The 19211-nt window shown below is 38.4% G+C and overlaps 1 long non-coding RNA gene across 4 annotated transcripts in view; it reads right to left on the reverse strand.

The window, feature by feature from the left end:
• LOC105463502 (uncharacterized) overlaps positions 1-19211 on the reverse strand; it is a 287881-nt gene that overhangs the window by 107718 nt on the left and 160952 nt on the right. For all 4 annotated transcript variants that reach the window (XR_011620894.1, XR_011620890.1, XR_011620891.1 and 1 more), the window contains one exon: positions 935-975. This is a non-coding gene — a long non-coding RNA (uncharacterized lncRNA). The remainder of the gene's footprint in view (positions 1-934; positions 976-19211) is intronic.

Consider the following 19211-nt stretch of genomic DNA (forward strand, 5'->3'; position numbering starts at 1 on the left):
TGCCTTGAGCAAATAAACACTGCTGTCAATCTTCAGATAAGATTCAGAATGAGTTTTTTATTCCAAAAATATTTCATCTATGTACTTGCCATCAGCCATGATGTTTTAAAAAATTATTTTTAACACTAACATCTTGTCATACTTCCTGCCCCTATATTTTGTCCCTTCGTCCTTATGTCTACACAAATTTTTAATTTAGATTCTATTTCCAGCAGATGTTATATCTTTTAGTGTTTGCTTTCTCTTTCATTAAAAAGGACATGTAATACATTTTATCATTTTGACATAAAATTGCCTAAATAAAGGTGTTCAGAAATCCTGAATTATTATTCCTTTTTAATGGTGTGTGTGTGTGTGTGTGTGTGTGTGTGTGTGTGTGTGTGTGTGTGCACGCATGCACATGCACAGGTTCTAGGAATAGGAGAACTCTAGAGAAGAAAGCTGTGTTTCACAAATGTCAGAAAAGAACATGACTATCATCCACTAATTCCTAAATAGGGAATAGAGATGAGCATTTCAAATCACAATAAAAATTGCCATTGCAGAGCATTTTTAATATTCAAACCCATTCCCTTAAATATTAGCTCACTATTCTAACAAGCAACTCTCTGGGTAGTTTAAGTATGTAAAGATCTGCATTTAGCTGTATTAACACAAGTTTAACTATAATTCTGTTTAACAGGCTACTAGCTCATGAATAAAACTGACTTCATCCAAATTTTTCACTTTCCCTTCTGAGTAGAAACCCTTCACCCAAATTATCTGTGCCCTCCAGTCCTTTCTCTTCCCTCACTTTTCCAAAAAGGGAAAGATTTCAGTTAACACCCCTGTTAGCTTTAAGTCTATTTAAGCATCCCTAAAATATGCAATGACCTAAGTTTCTATTTGAGAAATCCGTAAGTTTGGGGGGAAAGGAAAGGACTCTTGAGCTCACCTGGTCACTTGTTCATTTCCCAGCAAGGTTGATCTTGTTAACTGTAATACAAATAGAAAAAAAAGCATAAACGACAACAGAATCTCCGTGGCACTTTAAGCCTATAAAATTCTCAGAGTCTGGGAAATTGGCACATGGAGTTATTCTTGGCTTCTCACCTCTCTTGAGCAGAGAAGCTATTTTTTCATGCATGATGAGATATTTTATCCTGATTTTCTTGTTTTTCACTGGATGATCTCTAAGGTCTCCACCGATTATGGAATTCTGAGGTTTTACTCAACTTAGTACCCTGAGGGTTTAGTACAGCAACAAGAGCTGACACCGAATAAATATTAAATGCTTGAACTGAGTGAATGAATGAATAAATAGATGAATGTCCAAATTTGGGATTAAGCTAGGATTGCAGCTCCAGGAGACAAGAGGAGCAGGGTAAATGGACTAGTGCAAATAATTGAAGGAACATTTTCAAGACTTATGTCATTGGACAGCCTTTAATGATATTACAACTCTGGGATGGTGAGTCAGCCTCAATTAATAAATATGTCTTAGAAACTGCACTAGGAGATTGAATTTACTTAGCAAAGTATTGGTGCACCACCTGAGCAAGTAGTGCGTAGTCTACGAGACAAATAAGACAGTGAAACAGGTCATCAGGAAACGCTGTGTTGAGATTTTCGGTTTTGCAACAGGAAAGTTCCAATTAACTGCCAACTCAGCTCATCTAGCACCTCCACCAGAAACGCCTGAGCACCTAAAGATCACATTTTAAAAATTCACAACTCATACACAAACTTTCGGGATTACATCCTCACTCTAAAGTCAACTTTTCTCTTAAATAGATTAGATGAACCAATTTCTCTCCCAAATACCTACTACTAATTTGGTTAGTAGCAAGCAAAGGCTCTCTCACAGTGGGATCTAAGTCTTAAATAAAAGAACTACCCACCCCCATCCCAACCCCATAAAAGGCAAATGGTTGATGTTAGATTGTTTCCTGAGGTTCCATAGACTGAGCGTTAAGAGGAGGACCCAAGCCCTAAGAGTTGTGAAAAGAAGTGTTGAAAGGAGACTGAGACCAATAAGAAAGCAAGAGACTTGGGCACAAAGAAGAAGGCCTGCTTACCCGTGAGCAAACCAGGAGTTATATAGTCAGGACTCCTCAATATCTGAGCACTCCTTCTTCCCTAAAGTTTTAGCAAATGATGGTCACAACCCATAGCTAGGAAACTAGACAAGAACCACCTACTGGAGACTCAGCAAGAGCTTCCTCCCTGGTGTCTGCATCAAGACTCGAGCCCTAGTCTCACTGACAGCCACACCTCTCCCTGACTCCCTGCAACAAACAAGAAGGTGGAAGAGCTCAAGGTGCGAGAGCTCTCAAGGGAAACCAAAGTATTCCCCATAAGGTCTCCAGGGGATCTAAACTCCTCTCTTGGCTCCACTTCCCAAAACTCCCCACTTCAGAGGTCAGCACTCCCAGGAGTGGGAAGGAGAGGCCCTTTTCAGGACTGAGCCCCACGTCAGGAGATCCAGGACTCCACCTGCAGGCTTAATGTCTGTAAGACGGTCACACTCCCAGGGGCTTCCCTGCCCCTCAGATGCTTTCATTTGCTCACAAATAAAGCAACAAGTGAAGGATCAATGCTACTCTCAAATAAAGGAGGAAAATGTGTTTTTCAAATGGAGTTTGATGGTTGGCTTGATTTGAGAAAAACTGTTCCTGATTAGTTTATCTTGAAATTCTTAAATTTAAATTGAGCATTAATGGATTGGGGGTAGAGGACAGCTTTATTTACATTTATGCTATAACCAATTTACTCTACTACATTAAAAATTAATATGTTTTAACAAAAAAAGTTTCAAAACGTATAGCAACATCTTTCCCTTGAGATAAATGCCCTTGTGTACATGAGTGTATCAAGCTAGCCCTATTTGGGTCAGTGTTTGGATATAAGTATTATTAGAGAGTTATTTGAGCTTTGTCTTCAAATATTTTAAAGCATCCATACTCTGCCTTTAACCAAATACACATGAACAAAGCCATGATGATGAAACAGGATTTATAGAATTTTAAAGGAGAAGAGGAAATCTATAAGGATTATTTAAAAACTGATTAAGTAGAGAAATAACAATTTTAAAAACTGATGAAGTTGAGAACAGTTATATAATTTCTAATTATGGAATTACATATACATAAAATCCTGAGAATAACTTTTGACTTCTACAGAAAAGTTATCGTCTTTCCATACTGCTTTTACTTTTCTGTTCCCAGGTTAGCAAGACTGGAGCCTCCTAGTTTACCTCCCTTTGATTTTTCTGAGTTATGTGACAATCTCCAAACTTGCTTCCATCTCTCCTGCCTCAGCACATTTCCATTCTAATACACTGTACTAACCAAAACCTTCCTCAATAAAAAGTATATCACAACTTAAATAGATGGGGTAGTAGTGGGAAGAGAACTCACAAATGAATGCTATACTAGTAGGTGTTGTTACAAAATGGAAATTAGATTTCTTCCCCTAACTTCTCAATAAAACTTATTTAATATGCTATTCGTTGTGTGTTCGTTCATATTTCTGCCAATTACAATAAATATTTTATCTGGGAGATGGAAAAATTCAATGGGCTCATTGATAAGACTACCCTCTCCTCATATATCTGTATATCTTTTTCCTTATTGCCACACTTACATAACTATTCATTACTCTAGCACACATTGTTTCCTATTTGCAATTACACATATACTTACTTAGAGCATTTCTGGATTTGTAATCCAATGGGCACATAGAGCAATGTGGGGGAAAGATTGGGGGAAAAAAATGAACAGAGCTTCCGGCACCTGTTAAACCTAATTGCATGCATGAATTATAGTCCCAGAAACAGGAGAATCAAGAAAAAATGGGGAGAAAACTATTTGAAAAAGTGACAGCCAAACATTTTCCAAATTTGATGAAAGACATAAATTTACAGATCCAAAGTGCTCCATGAATACCAAGAAGGATAACCACATGAGACACATCAGAGTCAGACTTGGAAGTTAGGAGTCAGAATCAGAAGCCAAATATAAATAGTAAAGCTGGAAAACAGCAAGAGAAAAATGGGGCATTATATATAGGAGGACAGTGCTTCAATTATGAGTCAACTCCTCACTATGAAATTATGAAGGCCAGAAGAGAGTGGAGCAACATTTTTAAGTGATTTTTAAAAAAAGACTGTCAATCCAGAAATCCATACCCCACAAAATATCCTTCAATAATAAGACAAAGTAAAGACATTTTAAGTTAAAAAAAAAAAAAAAAAAAAAAAAAAAAAAAACAAGATAATTTTTCATTAGAAAATTGGCAGAGAAAATTAGACTCCATACTACAAGGAATCTAAAGAAAGTTCTTCAGGCTGAATGGAAATGATACAAAATGGAAATTAAATACTCAAGGAGGAATAAAGAGCAATGAAAATTATAACGGAAAATATTAAATCAAAACATTATAATAGACACCCGTTTCAGGCTATGATTGATAAGCTTGTATCAAGCTAACCTTCCCCCATTAAAAAATAAAACAAACAAACAAACTTAAGAAAAGAAACACAGAAGGGTAAGCCAGACATTTGGTGCACATATGCCCTCAAGGCATTTGTTCATTCAGAAGTAATGGCTAAAACACTAAGAAGTTGAACAGGATTTTCAGAACTTTCACAGGGCTAGAGCCAAAAATGGAGTTCAAGATTGCATTAAGTTGAATAGTGTTCCCCCCAAAAAAGTTAATGATGGCGGGTGCCTGTAATCCCAGTAACTAGGGAGGCTGAGGCATGAGAATCGTTTGAATCTGGGAGATGAAGGCTGGAGTGAGCTGAGATGGCACCACTGCACTCCAGCCTAGGCAACAGAGTGAGACTCTGTCTCAAAAAAAAAAATGAAATAAAATAATTCATGTCTACCTAGAACCTCAGAATGTTAACTTTTTGAAAATAGGGTTTTTACAGTTGTAATTATTAGGTTGATGCAAAAGATAATTTGTAGTTTTTGCCATTACTTATAAGGTGGGGCCCTGGTGGGAGGTGTTTAGGTCATGGGGGCAGATCCCTCATGAATGACTTGGTGCCATCCTTGTGATAGTGATAGTGAGTGAGTTCTCATGAGATCCAGTTGTTTAAAAGATCTTTAAAAACTAAGATGAGGGCATTGTAGAGTAGGGTGTGCCGTGAATTCAATATGATTGGAATCCTTGTAAGAGAAGAGACATGAAGACAGACACTCGGGGCAGAAGGTCATGTAACAATGGAAGCAGAGACTGCAGTGATTCAGCTCCAAGCCAAGGAATGCCAAGGATTTCTGCAACCACCAGAAATTAGAAAGAGGCAAAGAATTCTTCTTCCCTGGAGCCTTCAGAGGGAGCACGATCATGCCAACACTTCGATTTTGGACTTCTAGCCTCTAAAACTGTGACAGAATAAATTTCTGTTGCTCTAAGCCACCTTCATGGTAAATATTTTATGGCGGCTAATATAGTTTGGATGTTTGTCCTCTCCAAATCTCATGTTGAAATGTAATCCCTAATGTTGGAGGTGGGATCTAGTGGGAGGTGTTCAGGTCATGGGGGCAGATCCCTCATGCATGGCTTGGTGCTGCCCTTGTGATAATGAATGAGTGAGTTCTCATGAGAGCTAGCAGTTTAAAAGTGTGTGGCACCTCCCCTTCTCTTTTGCTCCTGCTTTTGTCACGTGATATGCCTGCTCCTCCTTTACCTTCTGCCATGATTGTAAGCTTCCTGGGGCCCTCACCAGAAGCAGATGCTGGAGCCATGCTTGTACAGACTGCTAAAACATCAGCCAATTAAATCTCTTTTCCTTATAAATTACCCAGCCTCAGGTATTTCTTTATAGCAATGCAAGAATAGCCTAACACAGAAGCCCTAGGACACTACTACAAAGGTCAACCAAGGAAGAAGAATCTAAGAATCAGGGTGAATCATAAGTAGACCAGTCATCACAAAGAATAAAACCTAGTTTCAAAGCAGCTCAATCCTGAATTGAATTAAGGTGAATTCTCTGTAACCTAAATGCCTGTCAAAAGCAAAAAAAAAAACTCTCTTAGAAAAAACATAACATTATCTATCTATCCAAATTATCTCTATAATTTCTATACACATTGCCTATAACTCAATCTAAAATAATCAAACATTGCCACAAACAAGGTCTCAGGGCACAGCTTTGTTCAAGAGAGTTTCTACCACTGGCCCCGGGCTTCTGAACTCCCCACATTGTTCTTGCTTGTCACACCATTTTGGAAGTCATATTTTGCAATTGCTGTCTAAGAATTGCCACCTGTGGACTCCCAGGGCCCCAGGGTGTGCTCTGAATCTTCCCTCTCTAAATTCTTTTTTTTTTTTTTTTTTTGAGATTAAGTCTTGCTCTGTTACCCATGCTAGGGTGCAGTGGCACAATCTCAGCTCCCTGCAACCTCCACCTCCTGGGTTCAAGCGATTCTCCCACCTCAGCCTCCTGAGTAGCTGGGACTACAGGCATGTGCCACCCCATCCAGCTAATTTTTGTATTTTTAGTGGCGACTAGGTTTCACCACGTTAACCAGGCTAGCCTTGAACTCCTGACCTCAGGTGATCCCAAAGTGCTGGGATTACAGGCGTGAGCCACCGCACCCAGCCTCTGCCTCCTTCAGCAAAACAACTTGCTCTGCTCTATCTTGTCCCTTTCAGAGTGGAGACCTCTTGTTCAAAAGGAATATTCACTGGACAGCTCTGAGAACTTCAAGCCCTTACTGCCCCTTGAAACCTCTGGTCTTCCTGAAGAAACAACATGGGCTTCCTGTTCAGCTCTGCTTTTGGCAGCACTTAAAAGAAATCTGGGATTTTCTTGGGTTTCTTTTTTCTCTTACTTTTGATTAAATGTATTTTGAGGTTTACTTTCTTGTTGTTGTTTTTAGTTCTCCTATTGTTTGAGTATTTTCTAGAAAAAAAAAAAGAGAAAATTTAGAACTAGACTTTTCAAATGCTCTTGGAACTCTCCAAAACACAAAATTGTATATTCAATATGATCTCTGCTAATACAAACATTATCTATTGAAAAATGAAAACAAAAAGAGACACAATAGAATGCTAAGAAATGATGATTGGCCGGTGATGCAATTGCAGTTTATTTCTTATTCTCTGATATTTTATGTCTCTCCTGTCTTCCATAATATATATATTATTTTATATTCATAAAAATAAAGTGGTAATTATATTAAAGTATTATTTACAAATAAAAGTAACATTTTAAAAATAAAAATGTAAGAGTAAGAAGGCATATTCTCAGTGCTGTAGAGGCCATAAAAGACATATAAAAGAGTCCCTGTCATGAAGGATCATAGATTTTGGTAAAGTTAAGAAAAGGCAAGTAAACAATCATTTTAATATAAAGTAAGTTTGAAAGTGCCTTAAATCTCAAACAATGGGCCATGGGATTTTAGAGTAAAATCTGGCACATTAATTTAGAATGATGAGGAAGAATTTCCACTGGGAGGGTCCACATAGGTTTTGACTCAAAAACATAGTGAGATGGAAGAGGGATGGGGAGAAAAAGTCAGGTGATCAATCTAGCATAGCCCAAGATGTGGCGAGAAGAAAGTCCAGAATGTGCTTGGTGACTGGTGATTGTCCAGTTTGACTTGAGCGAGAGACCATCATAGGGAGATGAGGCTAGAAAGAGAGACCTTGTGGCTTCCTTGAGTGCCAGGTTGAGACATCTGTACCTAAGTCACGAGGAATGGGAACTCCTTGGTGGTTTTTTGAGCAGAAATGAACACTAAAAGGGGCTATACTCAGGGAAGACTAATCTAGCTGTCATGAATAGTAAGACTGTTAAGGACATTACAGCAATGAACAGACAAGAGGTAAGAATGGTGTCAGTGAACATGAAAGAGGGGACTATTCACTCACAAAATAGATCTTTACTATCTGTTTTGTCCCAGGTCCTGTGCTAAGTGCTAAGTCTACAGTGGTGAATGAAACGAATATAATCTCTGCTTGCTACCTAGTGGGAAAGAGACAAATAATTGCAAAATATCATTTTGGAAATAAAAACAACCAGCTGCTGTGTTACCACATAAAAAAGCTGCAGAACGGGAGTGATCAGAGAAAAGCATCCCTGAAGAGATGATACAAGAGATGTAAAGATGAGGAGTTGGCTCTATAAAGACTGGGAGAAGAGGGTTCCTGGAAGAGTGGCCAGCACAGAAAAACTCTCAAGAAGGAAAGAGCTTAGTTCATTTGAGAAGCTAAAAGGAGGGCTATGAGGCTGAGCTATATTTACTGATGGGGTGAGGATGACGTTGGACAGTAAGGAGGTACCTGGTCATACAGGACTTTGTAGGACAAACTAAGGATAATGAGAATGGTGCGCTAAGAAAGCATCCAGCCTGAACAGATGGCAGGACTACGAGAAGCTCAAGGGAGCAAAGGAATGATTAGAAAACACTGGTGTCATTTTGAGCTCTCCAGGAAGCAGACACACCATCATGGAATCAGAAATGCAAGAGATCTGTTGCAGAGAAATCCCATGGAAAGGAAAGCAGAGATGAAGCAAGAGTAGTCAGGGAAATCCTTCAGACCATGACACAGATCTGACATCTGTGAAAGGAGACGTGGAAATGAAGAAGGATTGGAAAGGAAGAGCCTGAGGCAGCAGTGCATCTCTGAGAGTCTCAGGCCAGTGCAGGAAGGCAGAGCAAAGCAGCCTGTGAAGGAGTCCCATGTCAGGCAGCAATGATCGGTTTGCATGCTCCTCCTGAGCTCAGCCACTGGCTGGAGACGGCCCACGCAGAGCAGAGCTTCGGCATGAACACTGCCATGGATCCTGAAGGTACAGCAAATGCAGGCTGCCAGCTCACTACACTCCTTGCCACAAGTTCTCACTTAAAGGGACATCTGAGCAGGACACCTCCCAGGCTCTCGCATTTGGTAAATCTAAATGATCTCTTTGGGGAAGTTATAAAACTAAGTTCAACTAAAATTTCAAATAATAGTTAACAGAGAAGACAGGAAGAAGGAGTTTGGGTTAAAGCATTTTATGATTTGACCTTCTTTCAGAAAAGGATAGAGACATGGATTAATGTTAGGTCACATGAAACATGCATATTAAAATTTTAAGGGTAACCTTTAAAAAGAATATAAAGTGTATGTATAACTTCAAATCAGTAAAAAGATCCGAGGAACAGAGAAAACTTGATCACCATAATCAAAGGTAGGAAAACGGGGAAAGAATTAAGGAAAGCAAAGTGAATAGAAAGCAATGCATAGCTCAGAGAAGCTACATGGAGGAAATAAAGTGAAAAAGTACAGGCACGATTATTTCCTGGTCTTTCATAGTAAGGCAAGCAATATCTTCTAAAATTGATAATTTCTCTAGAAGAAGTTTAAGTATTTTATAAAGAGAAGCAATAGAACAAATATAAATAGCACAAAACAAAAAATGTGGAGGGTAAAAGTTGGGTAGTATAAGCAAGTTAATTATTATTCTTTCATTGTAAGGAATGAATAGATGCTATATCTAAGGTCAACACATTAATTAGCAGAGGTATGAATATATTACTCAGAGTATTGGGGGTAAAGCATAAGAATTAAAAATACAAATGGTTAAAAGTAATTGAGTTTAAAGACCTACTGAGGATGGAGAAGTGAAGGTAAATGTTCACATTTATTTTTTGTACTTCTGAGTTTTAAAATTTTCTGCCAGTGGATTATGGGAGCAAAGAAAGAAGAGTGTTCACAGATGGCTCCATGCTGATAGGCCAAAGAATGAGTAGTGCCTTTCGGAAAAACAGAAAAGCCAGAAGGGGCAGGTAGGATATAGAAGAAGATGTATTTCTATCTCACTTGTTAAACCACTGTGTTCAAATTTCTGTTTATAAATCCATTCAGCAAAGAGCTCTTTAACCCATCGAATGCAGAGGCACAGGTTCACAGGCAGGCTAAGAGAGATGGAAACTACAGAAAATGGATTTGATTTTTATGATAAATAAATATTGTCTTGACAAAATATTTGATAAAAGGTTCTGGATTCCGAGCCCTCATTCGGGCAGGATCATTCCCTCACAGGGCCTGTGGTTACCCTTTTTGCTCTGAGACTCAAAAAAAAATTCAGAAGGAAAAGATTGAGAAACCTGCTTTGAATTACAGCACAGCTAGGCAATATTTTTCTTAGCCAGTGGGTTTTTCTCTTTATTGCACTTTGGAACACATTGGAAGAGGACATTGGAACGTTGGAAGGGAAGGAGGTCTCTCAAGTTCCCAGCTCTAAGTTTAATAACTTGAATATATTCTGGTTAAGTCATCTTCAATAACTTGTATCCATTTTGATTGTGATTTTTATTTTCTGTAAAGCTATTTTCCAAATTTTAAACTTCTCATAATAGCATGATCCTCAGAACAATGGATTTTGTTATTGTCAGCAAGCCTTCATCACCTCCAGGTTCCAACATCACTAAGTTGGAACCACAGATAAAAAATTAATCCATGGAACACTGAAATCTTGGGAAGGCTGTGATCTCTCTCTTCGGTGATTGTAGAAGGCATTTATTTAGAAGTCCTAGGTAAGTTCTGGGCCCTCAATTAATAAATAAATGGATGAATAGGTAAAAAAGAATGAATGAACATGGAAAACCACCCATCATGTACAAATGCTCAATGATGTGCATGAATAATGGATGTGCTGGCAGCTCATGCACCGCATGTTAGACCGAGTGCTATGGCATGAGCTCCATGACAGCAGAAACCTCTCCTATTTATCTCTGTGTCCCCAGAGCCTAAAATACTGTAGCTCAATCAACTAAAAAGCAAAATGAAAATGTGACTGTCAGTGGATATTTTAGGGGGCAAATGTTATGAAACAAAAATGAAACAAAACAAAAATTCCACCCTAACTCACAAAATGCTATTTCCCCCTCTATCTGGAAAGCTCAGGATAGATCTTTAACAAAAATAAAAACTTTTAAAAATTGGCTTTGAAAACCTTAAGAGGAAGGTCTGTGAACAGAAAGCAGTAACTGATTTCTTTTTTTTTTCTAGCTTTATTGAGGTGCAATTACACATAAAAATTGTGTATGTTTACAGTGTATACATATATATATACACACACACGCGTGCACACTGTGAAATGAGCACCTCAATCAAGTTCAGTGACATATCCATCACCTCGCATAGCTATTTTCTTTTTTGTTGTGGTGAACATTAAAGATCTATTCTTTTAGCAAATTGCAAATATACAACACAGTATTGTTAACTATAGTTGCCATGCTGAACATTAGGTCTCTGGAACTTATTCATCCTGATTAACTATGACTTTGCCCAACATTTCCCATTTTCCTCACCCTAAACCCACCAACCACCATTTTACTTTCTATTTCTTTGAGTCTCACTTTTCTAGATTTTACATATAAGTGAGATCACACAGCATTTCTTGTTCTGTACCCAGCTTATTTCACTTAACATAATGTCCTCTGAGTTCATACATGTTGTCACAAATGACAGGATTTCCTTCTTTTTTATGGCTGAATAATATTCTGTTGTGTATATATGCCACATTTTCTTTATCCATTCTACCCTCAAAGGACACAGGTTGATTCCATATTTTGGCTGTTGTGAATAATTCTGCAACGAACATGGGAGTAGATATACCTCCTTGAGATATTGCTTTTATTTCTATTAAATATATACCCACTCTGTGATTTACAGTAACCAGTTTACCTCCAGTTCATACCACACTTCACCAAGGAAACCTCCTTGACTATCGCATCCAGACTGCTCTTAGAAGCAGCATGATAAGACCCTGGAACAAATTGCCCAAAGCATCTTAGGTATTTTCTATCTGCTTTTGGCAATTTCTATGAAAATTCATTCTGGAAGATGCCAAATTTTAACTTCTGTGCAATTCTCATAATTCTGTTTTCACTGTTCACTTTATAACAAAACAAGCCAAGGTGACCACACCACTCCAAAGGAAGAAGGGTAAAGTTAAAACCCCTTCCCAATAGGGACTTGGATTAAACTTAAGACCTGGACTTTGAGAATGTTCAACTCAGGGAAATCTGATAGTATATGTATCTCTCTGCTGGATTCCACATGTCAACAAATACATTTTCCATACAACTATGAGGATATTCTGCCATGATATGCTTAATATCTAATACTGCTTTTATTGCTCAAGAAAACTAGAAGATGTTTATCCTCGTGTGATAATGACTTTGGGACACAGGGGGCATTGGTGATGACCTCCAAATGAAACACACCCAACGCTCCACTGCCACCCTTCCCCAGCCCAGCCCTGATGTTTCCCAGAGCATCTTCTGGTTACGCCAACTGACAGCAACTTCAGACTCACACACAGAAACTTAATCGCTGTTGCAGTTAGACTTTATCATCCCATTGTTTCTTCCTGTGTAATACAGATAATCATCCACATGAAAACATGGGCTATGCAGAGCAAATACTACCAGATGGTCCATCAAAACCTACACTCATCAACTCCAAGAAATATAGATCAGCCTGTATTTCATCAATCTAACCTCGCAGACCCAGCCAGTGGCTATATATCTGGATTTCTTTCATCAATTCACATTGCTTTTTTATTGCTGGCTTGGGCAGTTTTTCCACTGGGTATTTGTATTTATATATATTTTTTAATTTGATGAAATTTCTTTGCATTAAGTCTGATTTTGCATTTCATCGTCTAATTCTAAGATATCTTGCTTCATGAACTTGAACATGCTGCTTTTTAAGGGATTAAAAAAATAACATTATCTACTATTTCCAGGGACTTTATAAATATTAACTTGTTTATAACTTTTAAAAGCCTACATGATATTGTTGTCTCTATTACACAAATGAAGGGAATGAAAATAATAGAAGTTAAATAACTTGCTCACCACTGGTAAGTACTGATACAGGAATGTGAATAGAGATCTATCTGGCACCAAAGCCAATGGTCTTTCCACTCTACCACACTGCCCCATCACAGATCTGGTTACATTGGGAGAACAGGAAACATAACAAGCCTACAAAGTACTAAGTCTTATCATTAAAGTAGAATCCCACATAATACTTATAACAGGAATAATCAGGGTTCTCCTTATATTTTCTCCTAAATGTGCACAAACACAACTGTCTCAATGTCTTCAGGATTAAACGAGAGTCTACATGACTTAGTAAACTATTATTAGATATTATTAGATTATGTAGAGAGACACTATTGTATATGTTCATTGGAACTGGGGTTAAAAGACCTTTGTAAAAACCCAGCTTCTCCATTTGATATCTGTGTGACTTTGCACATGTTACTGATTATTTAGAGTTCTCTTATTTGTAAAATTGTGTTTGACAGAGAAGGACAATGCTTTCCAGATATACCACTCCACCTCCCTGCAGTCAGGGTGAGACCATGTGACTAACTCAAGCTGGTGAAATGTGAAAGGACACAACTTGAATCTCTCCAGGTCAAGGCAGGTGCAAACCAGTGTATCTCCTCTAGCCCTCCCTCAGTTGAAGCAACCTCAGAGGCCACATGTGTCAGATGTTCAATTTGGTATAGCTGCAAGATTGAGGCAGTTCGTCCAATTACCATCACACTTTTCTTGAGGGAGAAAGAAACCTCTGTTGTGTTAAACCACTGACATTTCAGGGTTTCTCTGCTATGGCAGCCACAGTTAATTAACCCAACTAGCGCATGGGGATAATAGCTTCTGTCATACTACTTTAGATTATTTTAAGACTAAAACAAGATTATTAAAATAAATATTTGTTAACTTTATCTTTACACAGATTTATGTAAGCCTTTATATAAATCTTTACATAGGCCTATGATTGTTATTACTCACATTTTAAAAATCTGACTTTATTACTGTGAGTTTTTTATGGTGTAATGATAATGTAAAAATTGTTTTAATTATCTTAACAATTATTTGTAAAAGAAAGTATGCTTCTGACCTGCTTAATATGTTCTTTTAAGCAAAATAAATGTTTTCTTTACCTTGTGGACACTATTTTCTTGTTGAACAAGCTTCCACAGAAGATAGTATAAACACAAACTTCAGCTCAATTCTTACTAAACTACTACAAATACGCATGATCTTCCTTCTTAATTAATGAGTTCTCAATGGAGTTTACTTCCTAGGAAATTGCTCTCTTTTTCCTGATCATGTAGACAGCAGAAGAGGGGACATCTGGCATGCCCATTGGATTTCACAAGATTGATGCCCACAGGATAAAAGCCTTTCATGCATGTTAACATGGTACAGGACCTGGCCTTCAATCCCACTAACTATTGGCCTTGTTTGAAACAATGCCAATTCATTCACTAGGTATCAGAAAAACAAGCCACGGCAAATGATTGATGTCATGTTCCCTTTCTCTCTGCCCTTACGTATTTTTACTTGAATTTAGTATTGAGAATAGAACTAAAGTCAGAGACCAAGGTACGACAATGACCTAAATTCACACACAAAAAGATGCTACTTAGAGCTACAGAAAGGACTTGTCTGGAGTTTGGGGAGGAGGTCGCCGCATTGAGAAAGAAGATAAACACAAAGAGAGTGAAGATAAAATATACAAAAATACGTAGCAAATATTCCCTGTGAGACTGGGTGTGGTGGCTCATGCCTGTAATCCCAGTACTTTGGAGGGCCAAGGCAGGCAGATTGCTTGAGCTCAGGAGTTTGAGACCAGCCTGGGCAACATACCAAAATCCTGTCTCTACAAAAAATACCAAAAAATTAGCTTCTCTTGAGAGGCTGAGGTGGGAAGATGGCTTGAACCCAGGAGGTCAAGGCTGCAGTGAGCCATGATCATGCCACTGCACTCCAGCATGGGTGACAAAGTGAGACACTGTCTCAAAAAACAAACAAACAAACAAACAAAATACACACACACACACACACACACACGTATTTATTTCCTGTGAAACTTCTCCTCTTAAAGGCTTCCTTGTTTCATTTTGAAGAGGCAGGAGGATTCCAATATGAGACAACAGGCCCACCTGTCAGACATGAAATTTGCTTCTTTCTCGTGTTTCAGTTATTGGTTCATATAATTGAGCAAGTAAGGGAGACGGCACACATATGACACTAAGTTGTTATTAAACACACACAAAGTACCAGAAAACAGACTAGATGCTTGCTTTCAATGACTCGGTTTTAAAACTATCAACAGCCACATTAAATCACAATAAAAGGTGGCAGAACCAGTGGGAACTGAAGAGAAAAGAGCCAAGGAGAAGGGGGAAGACAGGGCAGGGAAGAGAAGGGGAAGGACAGCAGGGCAGGGAAGGGGCAGAATCTGCCGCAGCACAGGCTGGGCTCTGCCAGCACCGAGGCTGAACCTCATTCACAGCAGAGTTAATAGGAAGGTAGGAAGGTAAAAGCTTCTCTGAAAAACCATGTTTTCTCTCAACAAGAATATCTGAATTAGGAATAAAAACATTCTCTGCTTCCTAGAATATTTTGCAATTACAAAAAAAAGAAAAAAGAAAAAGAAGAAGCTTCTATAAGCCTGCCAGAAATCTAGCTGACAAAAGTTCAAGGGTTTTTTTTTTCTGAATTATTGTGCATACACAGTTTTTTTTGGAAAAATAAAGCAATCCATTAAAATTAAAAGGGTTTTAAAATGTTGGCAGAAGAAACATTTCATTGTCGCAACAAAGAGAACGCTGTTGAGAAATGCTTTACAAAGTGGGAGCTAAGGCAGTTAAAAATTGATTTTCAAAGTGGTTTGGTTTTGGTCTATGTCACAAGCTGGCCCTGACATCCCACTTCCTGCTTTCCAATGTTCAGGTCTGGCCAGAGAAGCCAGGTCTCCTAGGATGCATGTGGTGCAGAGGTTGAAAGCTCAGGTTCTCCGGACCATTAGCCTAGCAAGGAGCCTAGGAGCAGACAGCACCCACAGGAGAGGCTCATTCAGGGCTCATGTCTGATCCTGAACTGATAACCTTTGTCTTGTGCCCAGCGCTGACCCCTCACATCCAGAAGCATCTGGGGCTCCCTTCAGTAGCTCCTGCATAATACCACTGGACAAATTCCAGCAGAAAACTCAGACACAGGAAAAGGATAGAGCAGCTTAACCTGGATTTTAAAACTAACTGTCGTTTTAGGAGTGGCTACGTGTTCTACTAGCTAACAAAGTGGGAAGCTTCCATTGCAGAGCCCTCTTAGGCCACCTAATCCCTGAGGAATTTGTCTAGTTTTTCCTCTACCTCCTTCAGATCCCTGTGCGATAGCCCAGCTTTGAATCTGAAATGAAGCCCACAAGCGAGAGCCCTCGCCCATCTTTGTATGAGAAGGTGATTGCTTAGTACACACAAAACCACTACAGCTGGCCACCTGCTCAGCCCTGTCCTGCCCTGAAACACATCCAAGCCTAAACAGTGGACAGTGACACGTGATACCATTGATTGACTGGCCTCTAATCACCTGCTGTCTTATTTCAGCCCAGTTATGGCCACATTCACAGCCATAAAGCAGCGATGGCAAATAGGTTTCCTCTTGTGGGACAATTCTAGTTGTTAGTCTCTTACATCTAAAATTCTGTGTTGAAAAGTGTTTTGAGGACATATCTGCATTCATGGAAAAGCATAACAAATAGGGGGAAATATATCACTTCACTTGAAAACTAGGGATTGCAATTTTGTGAAGAAACATCAAACTAAAAGGGAGAATCAGCAAACCAGCTGCAGGTGAAATGAAGGAAAGGCAAGGAGGAGACGGCTGGTGGGGGCTGTCACTTGGTACAGCTTTTCAGGAGGGAAATTTGACAACACACATGAAAAGACTTAATAATGATCTCTAACAAAATTGTTTTACCTTTACGAGCTTATTCTAAAGAAATCAGTATGAATGCACTCAAAGGTTTGTCTACAAATATGTTCATCAGAGCATTGTTTATCACAGCTGAAAGTTAGAATCTACCTAAATGTTTAAAAAGAGAGTATTGACTAAATTATGGAACATATATACAATAAAATACTATGCAATCTTTGAAACTATACTATGGAGAACTACTTAAAAGATATGGAAAATATTCACAACATATTTTCATGAAAAAGCATTCAAAAATAGTAAGCACAGTGTGATTCAAATTTATTTTGAAATATAAAGCTATATATGTATATATGCTCCAAAATGCTAGCTGTGAATAGCCTAAATTTTCTACAATGATTAAGGGTTACTTTTGTGATAAGAAAGTAAATCTTACTTGTTTTAAAGACAATAATAGACAACCTATAGAAGTCCTGCATACGATCATCCCACTTTATTGCCCAAAACTGTAACTTAGGTGGCTGTAAAGTGGAAAATGTATACAAACTAAATAGAAAAATAGGTAAGTTATTTAACGTATGCTACTAAAAATACAAAACTTAGCCGGGCGTGGTGTTGGGCACCTGTAATCCCAACTACTCGGGAGGCTGAGGCAGGAGAATCACTTGAACCTAGGAGGTGGAGGTTGCAGTGAGCCAAGATAGCACCATTGCACTCCAGCCTGGGCAACAGAGCAAGACTCCGTCTCAAAAAAAGAAGAAGATGAAGAAGCCTGAAAGTATCCCAGAAGCATATCCAGGCTCCAGCTGGCTGTCTCAGTACACGTAAGCACCTAAATGGACCAAGACCAGTTTCATTAGTGTCAGCATTAATCTTTTCTTTTCTTTTCTTTTCTTTTTTTTGGTGCTTAACTGGCTGAAATAACCATACTTAGAATTATGACTTTATCAGGATCACTGCTAAGTGACTTACTAAAAAATAAATTGTCCACAACACTGAAGGACTCTTAGTACACATTACTCAGAAGTGGTTATGCAATCACTCAAATGTGAACTGCAAGGTTTTCCTTGAGGAGACTGTCCTGCCTTTTTTAAATGAGTGAAAGGACATCATACAATCTAACAGACTAATAGCATTGCTCACTATATAAGATGGGGAATTTGCGTTCCATCTTGAGCACCGCTGAGCCTCAGGCTGCTTGGTGGCATGCAGTTCCTACCTCAGCCCCAGCAGTGTGATTTCCAAAGTGCGGTAGATAATTCTTGATCACCTACTTATTTTGCCCCTGAAAGATTAATATGGTTGAGATCACGTCTGGAAAAATGCTATTTATCAACAGTAGGTGCCTTTTTATCAATCAGAAAATTCTCTTTTCCTCCTGTTGTAGTTTGTACAATAAGTTCAATTAACAAAATTCTTCTTCTAGTTTACTATTATCTCATTTTCCAGGAAGATTTAACCCTTAAGTAATTGATGCGAGCGTATTTGTACGTACCTATTAAAAGTTGTATTGAGTCTACTTATGAAAAAGCATGAGCTAGCTTAACCTATATTTTCCCATAAAGGGGGAATAACAGGCACATTGATTTAAGATCAGATTCCCACTAGATATCTGCAAGTGAATGGCTAGTACAAGAATATGACCCTGAGGTTAAAGTGAACAATCATTTTTCTAATTAAAATATTCAGATATCCAAAATGAAAGGCAAATTAAAGAGGGAGGAGACTTCTAGTCCCACAATCCCAATTAGAAGAAAAGAATAGAATTTCCAGACTTAAAGAACTGCAAGAATCTTAATTTTCAGAATGGGGAATTTGAAAGTCAAATAAATGAAGTTAACTTTGTGGGCTACCAATTTATTCTTGGCAAAATAAAATGTCTTGAGTGACCCATCCATAACAGATTTCTTAAAGCTGACATTTTTTCTGAATTGGGTGTTCTAGAAGAGAAGAGAAAATTGTAACCCCAAACCCTGAGACTTGATATTGGGTATCCCTACAGGGAAGGACCTCCAACAACCCAACAAGTACCTATCTCTCCTTCCAAAGACCTGAATGCACTACTAAATGTCTTCAGGATGATGCTCCTGCAGCCCTGCCAATATATTTACTTCCATTGTCTTTATTGGAAGGAGGCTCTTCTGGTCACAAGTTTGTTGGATGCATCCAATGATATTATTTATTCTTAATGCCAGACTGCCTGGAATCAACAGCTTAAGTGCAGCAACAGGGTGCAGATCATAATATTTGGGAGCAGAGGTGCTACCTAGAATCCAAACCAAATCTAAACCCTTTATTTTACTTCTATGCCAAGCACCAGGTCATACTACTCAGACATTTAAATGCTTCTTTTCCATAATAATACATATGATGGGATTTTCATGCTTGTGTCCACATGTACATTTACTGTCATAAGAGAGAAGTCTACTTATATGTATATTTATACTTGACTTCTTGATTACTAAATCTAGAAGCAAATCTGTA

This window comes from Macaca nemestrina, chromosome 3, assembly GCF_043159975.1.
Source record: "Macaca nemestrina isolate mMacNem1 chromosome 3, mMacNem.hap1, whole genome shotgun sequence".
NCBI classification, from domain to species: Eukaryota; Metazoa; Chordata; class Mammalia; order Primates; family Cercopithecidae; genus Macaca; species Macaca nemestrina.